Source organism: Notothenia rossii (genome assembly GCF_949606895.1).
Source record: "Notothenia rossii genome assembly, chromosome: 8".
NCBI classification, from domain to species: Eukaryota; Metazoa; Chordata; class Actinopteri; order Perciformes; family Nototheniidae; genus Notothenia; species Notothenia rossii.
This window is the reverse complement of record NC_136906.1, coordinates 45,345,835-45,353,279: the sequence shown is the minus strand read 5'-3', so window position 1 is coordinate 45,353,279 and position 7,445 is coordinate 45,345,835.

Sequence of the window (7,445 nt, the reverse complement as noted above, 5' to 3'; positions counted from 1 at the left end):
GCTGGTGACCATCCCCCCCTCAGTGGAGGGCAACCTCCGATTCTCGGGGTCCCGGATGAACTCCGGAGGGGGTCTCCACTGGGACGGATGACCTCCTACATCACAGTGTTCACGGACGCATCCAGAACAGGATGGGGAGGGACCTGCCTGAAGAGGGTTATAGGTGGGCGCTGGGCTCTAACAGAGCAACCTCCTAGAGCTACGGGCGGTAGTGTTAGTCCTCCAGCATTTCATGCCCCTAATTCAAGGGAGACATGTAATGGTCACGAGCGACAACAGCACCACAGTGGCTTATATCAACAGGCAGGGCGGAGTCCGCTTCGCCGCCTTGTTGACCACAGCGGAGAGGCTGTGGTTATTGGCTTCAGAGGTGGTATTATCTCCGAGAGCCCTCCATATCCCGGGACTGGAGAACAGGAGGGCCGATATCATTTCGAGGGGCAGCCCCCTGCCAGGCGAATGGATGCTTCACCCGGAGGTGGTGAAGCAGATCTGGGCCCAGTTCGGGAGAGCGGAAGTGGATCTGTTCGCCAGCCGGCGCAACAACCACTGTGCCCTGTGGTTCTCCATGGCCCTAAGCGACGACCCGCCCTTGGGAGTGGACACGTTTGCACACGAGCCATGGCCAAGGAAGCTGCTAAACGCCTTTCTACCGCTGCGTCTCATTCTCCCTCTCCTGGGGAGAGTGAGGCGAGAACGTCTGTCAGTCATCCTAGTGGCTCCGGACCGCGTCGGGGCGCCGTGGTACTCAGAGATGACACAGATGAAGGCGGGCCAACCCTGGGCGGTTCCCCAGTTCTGGGGGGCGATGTCTCAAGAGGCAGGTGCAATCGAGGCGTTACCCACTCTCGGCCAACCTCTCCAGGCTTGGCTCCTGAGAGGGACAGGCTGAGACAGGGTGGATTGTCTGACAGTGTTATTCAGTCTATCCAGGCAGCTAGCTGGATCTACCACAGCCTGTTACAGGCCAAAGTGGCTAGGATTCCAGCGATGGTGTGAGGAGCGGAGAATAGAGCCCCTATCTTGTGAGTTGGGCTCTATTTTTTCCTTCTTACAGTTACTGGTGAACAGAGGGCTTGCGCATTCAACAGTGAAAGTGTGTGCAGCAGCCGTCTCATCCTGCCATGAGGGATTTGGCGGCAGGTCAGCCTTTAGTCAACCACTGATGTCGCGGTTTTTAAAGGGGGTCAGGAGGCTGCGCCCAGTAGTGCGCGCCTCCACCCCGCAGTGGGACCTGCCCCTAGTGCCCGAGGCTCTGGTCTTAGAACCATTTGAGCCTCTGGAGCTCTCCTCCCTAAAAGAACTGTCTTGGAAGACAGCTTTGCTTCTTGCCTTAACGTCAGCCAAAGAAGTGTCCGAGTTAACCGCTCTGTCGGTGCACCCGAGCCGTTTACTGATTCGGGGTGACCGGAGTGGCGCGACACTCAGACAGAACCCCTCCTTTGTGCCCAAAAGTCTAAGGAGTGCGTTCAGGTCGAGGGCTATTAGTTACAGTTAGGGGGTTTTAGTCTTCCCCCCCATGGTGGGAACAGGGAAGCTAAACTGCACCTCCTCTGCCCGGTGCATGCACTAGCATGTTATGTGGAGCGCACGGCTGCCCCGAGACGCACCGAACAGCTGTTTGTGTGCTTCGGGGGCGGGGTGATCGGGAAAGCTCTGTCCAAGAAACGCCTGGCAGGCTGGCTCTGCGAATGCATTGCACATGCCTACGGACAGGCACGGAGAGCCTGCCCCACGGGGATTCGTGCACACTCCACACGGGCTGTAGCTTTGTCAACAGCCTTATTTAACGGTGTGAGTGTGGATGATATATGCACAGCGGCGTCTTGGTCGACGCCAGGCCCCTTCATAAGGTTTTATCTCTTGGACATGTCGGGCTCTTTCTCCTCGTCTGTGCTTGCGGGGGCAACACAGGACTGGTGTGGGGGGGGGGGGGGGGTTGTGGGTCAGTTGGCATCTGACCCCCTCCCTGGACGTAATGCGCCTTCGCTGTTCTTGGGCCCTCTGAGGGTCCCGGGATGGGCGAGGGGCGTGCTAGGCCCTTACATGGCTGGAGGGCTGCTCTCCTCCTGCCAATAGGCAGAAGGGGGGTAGTCCCTCCACACTTTAGTCCACACACTCTGCACGGGGTCAGTGTTGGAGTGTGGGGCATGGGCTCTGGCGCTCTCCCTGTTATCTTTAGGGATTCAGGGAAGCAGGCGTGTAGTAAGCCCATTTGGGGCCAAGGGGGCTCTCCACATCCGTCTATGGGCGGGGGGGGGGGGGGGGTCCCCCGGCACTGTTTTTTGAGCACACTTTCTGCGAGGTAAGCGCAGCAGGGTGTGCTCTGTCAGCCACAGCCCAGATTTCTCCTGGGTTACAACCGGGTTAAAGGAGAATGTGGGGCAGCAGCTGCTGACCAGAAAAGCCGGTCAGGGGCAGTAGGGTGGAATGTTGTTGTTGGACGACAGTGCGCGTATTCATCGGGGCTCCACCCACTGTACCCATAGAGTCCAGTAGAGGAAGGAGCCTGTGAGAGATATAACGTTGGGTTACGTATTGTAACCCTTGTCATATTAGCACAGGCGGAGCCCTCTACTCAGGGCACTGTCTGTCCTATTACGCTCGCTGAAGAGAGGCGTAGGATGGCAGTCAGGAGGTGAGGCCTCCTTTTATACGGTGTGATGCACGCGCATTCAGGTAGGCCCGCCCAAGGCCGGCTACGTCTATAGGAGTCTCAGTGGGAGAATGTTCGCAGGGTAAGGTAGTACCCATAGAGTCAAGTAGAGCGCTCCGCCTGTGCTAATATAACAAGGGTTACCTTACCGTAACCCAACGTTATTGCACATATTACAGGTAGGCCTACTGAGAAAACGAAATGCAGTTTAGCTTCTAACCAGGGGTGCAACAAGCAGCGAAAAGTAATGTGCCCAATACTACAGTAAACAATTAAACCACATTTATTTCGTTAAAAAGAAACGAAATATGATTTTGTTTGAATTATTAAATGTAGGGTGAATTGCCCTAATGTGGGAAATTTTTGCATTTCAGACTTCGGGAATATATTGCGATATGAAGCCAATACAATAATTCTAAATCCAGTACCATTCTGAAATCCCCAGTAATATTAGACACTAATAATACAGTAAACTATTAACACTGTACATATTATTGTTTGCCCGTGGGATTAGGATGATCGGTAGTGAGAGCCGTGCTGCATTTTCCTCCGGTCGGATGTGATATAAAAACAAAGCGATTTCTTTTTTTTTTGTAAACTCACGTGGATTACATTTAGTGCATTCATTTCAACTCGCGAATATATGATACATTACATGATCATGAGGATGATGATTGAAAATTGTTTGTTTGAGCCAGGCTGCATTTCCTGATCTAAAAACATAGCGATGGTTTTGTACTTACGCCAACGTGAATTAAACAACATTATTTTGTTAAATAAAAACATGGTTATGTTTAGTAAATGATTACAAATCTTAACAAATATCCGCTATATCAGATTCCTGTAGATCTATCAGCTGTTTATTTCACATGAATTCCACTGTGGCAGCTTTTTAATCGCGGCTCCCCCTGGTGGATCCATGATCCATTGCAGCTGGTTTCATTATAATTACATTTATTTATCAAGGGGGCGTATCAAGTCCTGCGGGGGGTTTTCCTTTTCAGCAGGGGCCCACCCCGTGCCGATCAAGGACCCGCACAGGTAGACGTCTGAAATGAAGCGCTACATCTGTAACTTTACCTGTGCATTTATCAGGGTGGGTTGGGCTCAGGGTTGATAAATGCACAGGCCAAAATTGTGTCAGCAGCTATGTACATCATGCTGACACAAATAGCTGCTGGAACAATTTTGCAAAAATGTATTTACATCAAAAAGTATATGTTCTATGTAACACATACTTTCTGAAATCCCACACTTATATCCCTCACAATTTCAAACTACATACTCTAGCGTAGGGTAGGGGGCCATGACTTTAGAGACTATAACTCCTGTAAGTTTCCTTTCCCCTGGACCAGACACAGTTTGTCAGTGTCCTCTGTGAAGGCACCTGCCAGCTTTGTCCACATCTCCTTCAGCACCGTGAGGATCGACTCACAACAACTGACATCTGCAGCAACAGCAGTTTACCTGTTGACTGCTCACAACAACCAAGACATGCATGCTGCAACAGTGGCAGCAGCATAACTGTTCAACCATAGTGGAATCATCACTGCTGGACCAAAGATAAATGTGTTCCCCCTCAATGCAGGCAGTGGTGAAGATTCATCACAACAGAGCAAAAGGTATTGTCTTCTAATTTCATTTGTGCTTATGTAATGTTTTAATGTAATGTCGTGTTCACTCATGTATTCACTTATTCCATCAGGTCTTGCTCCACTGTGATTCCAACATTTCACAGTGAAGACACTCAGGACTGCACAGACAGAAACAAACATCGAAGAAGCTGACCATCGTGCATCGATGTTTTGCCCTTCAGCAGTGTTCAAGGTATCTGCATTGACTACCTCCACATCCCCATATGTGTATCCACTGCTGTGCACAGCTCAGTATAGTAGGACATGCATCCTGTTGACCCTTTGGCAGTGATCAGATGAACTGTTGCAGGGAACCAAACTGCTGCAGATCAGCCATCCCTGTCAGAGTGAACATTCCTCCTAAAGCTGTGAAGGTAACACATTTTTGTACTCGCTTGATACGATATCTAACTGTATTAACAACTACAGGAATGTGAGGGGTAACCTTTTTTCACCTTTTTTCTTTAAGACTCTCCCCCTCCATGTTGCTAAAGGAAACTGGAAGCAGCACTTCTACAGCGATTGGACATGTCAAAGGTCACCATCTTACCGCCCTTACGTCCTCACACTGAACGTTGACAGTTTTGATTTGTGCCTACAATGGACATATTCAACATACAGCAACCACTACTACTGACCCACTGACGGACTGACGGACTGACTGCCACTGAACAGTAGGACAGCAATTTGGTTTGATTTTTTTACTGGTCTTTTATTTTTTGTATTAATTTTTTTACCTGATCCAAACAATGCATGTTTATTTTCATTGTATGTATGTTCATTCATGCCATCTTTGCTTTCCCTGTTTAAATGTGTTCTACATGTATCCAAAAGACATAGTTTTTCTGTCCTCTTCCAGGTTAATTTAACTTGAAGAGGACAGGAAAACAGCACAACATAGTGATCATGAGTGTGGGGTTTCAGCTGTTAGATATGAAAGGTTTTAAAGGATGTTCACATTGTATACCTAGTTTTGGGCTAATCTGAACCCATGAAAAAAGCTCTATAAATATAGAGTCAGCATTCAGTCTGTGAAATCTAAGCTGAAGCAATTGTATTCATGATGCATACGACATATGACTTGGTTAATTAAGCCTTGTCAAATTATTTAATTGGGAATTAAATGTTCCAATTTTCAAATTCTTAACTGAGTTCACACCAGTGACTCGAACCATATTTTCTTCAAAAGCCGACCAAACTCCTGCATTTCAGTCAGGCTCAGTAACCTGAGCTAGATGTTGGTAAATCACAAATTGACATGACGATTCCTGTAAGTCAAGAGCTTCTGGAGCTTAAAGCCATGAACTCATAGGGCTATTAGCCTAGCTAAACACAATGGGAACATTCTTTCAGGGTAGGGCTGGACAATATTGTTATAGTTTTGTTGATTTTTCAACCCAATTTTACAGTGCTACTACAGTGCTATCATTTAAGTATACAGCACACAAGACTATACTTTCAGGGATCATTTCTATAGTTTCTGACTCGAGAAATGTGTTTCTAAAGTGATTGGTCTCGCTACCCACGATGATGAGACGTGATATTCCCTTCTGAGCGTGAAGCGGACACAGAGTAATCATTCAGTTCATATGCTCTCTGTCATTGATGATCGTTCTTTGCTTCTTTGGAATTGATGAGGAATTGAGGAAGGGAATATGATCATGAGTGGTAGTCAGGAAAAAAAAAAATAATAATAATATATAGCACACACTTCCTTTGCCCGATGGTGACAATATGGTTAAGCCCTGCCTTATCAACCTGTTTGATAAACAATTGTTAAGTAACCAAGCATTTTGGTTTTGCAAGTGTGATCTTGTTTTTTTTGTTTTCTTTAATTTGTTTATTGGTCTTTTGTTTTATGCAAACATTTAGGTGCATAGGATGAATTCAATCAAAGGTTATATATTAATCGAACTTTCTTAAAATGTTTGGTGCAGTTTAAAAGGTGCAGCTGACTGAAATTATTAGTCAGATAATTTACACCATAATCAATTTATTGTTAAGCAGAAAATTAACTAAGTAAAACAAATTGTCACCATCCACCTAATTCTAAAATAAAAAAATGAACTAAAGATCTCTTACATTTTTTTGTAATCAGTGCAACTGCCACCAAAATGCAGCCAAAGGTTTGTCAAAGTTCCCCTATTGTAAGATCTAAGGCCAACATTAAACGTTAAGGCTTTATGCAGAGAAGGTTTCTTTTTTGTTGACATTTTCTAATTTATTTTCATTTCATTGTGTCTATGTTATGCTATTAATATGATATGACTCCTCATAATAATTGCTGCATTTTGAAGATAATAATAATGTTAATTAGCACAATATTGTTGACTCAAAAAATCTATTAAAACCTTTTATTGTAATGTGGTAACTTGTCTGCTTCATACTAATGTTTTTTTCTACACTGTTTTGCATCTACCGTACACTCCACAAAGATCCTCAGGTGATTTGGGGATGAAGTGTCTCTTTAACTCTCTTTCAAAATATTCACTTTTGCACTACTACAACTCTTACTCCAGCTTCTAGTACAATATTACTGCTATTGTTGCTTAATACAAGTACTACAGTACGTTTAGCTACTTCAGCATACTTTCAGCTACTGAAACCATTCAACAAATACATTATACAGCAATTTTAGGGGAATTATGTCTATGAATTGTATTGTTTATACTTTATTATACTTTATAAAAGAAGAATATGCTTTATCACTTTTTTCAACTCTGCCAGTTTGACATTTCATCTTCAGGTGATTTCAGGACATTGAGGCTATACATGTTGTTGTTTTATACCTTTTTTAAACCTTTTCTTTTAAATATTAAGCTTCTTCACTATTTTTGCTACTCTTCCAGTTTAACATTTGACTTTCAAGTTTTAAACAAACAGTTTGTAACAATTTGATTCAAATCATTTCACTTCTGCATTTCTCCGCTAAGTTCAGCAACACACTTACTTGGTTTCTGTAGCTAAAAGAAGCTACCATTCAACTAATAAAATATTCAGCCTTTTCTGCATTTTCAGCTAAATTCAGCCACAAAATGTTCACAGTTTACAGCATTCGCACGCATTTTCTGCAGGAAATGCATTTTCTAGTTTGTACTTGATTGTTGCCAACTACGATGCTCGCTTAACGGAACTTTGACGCTGGTCTCTGTTTT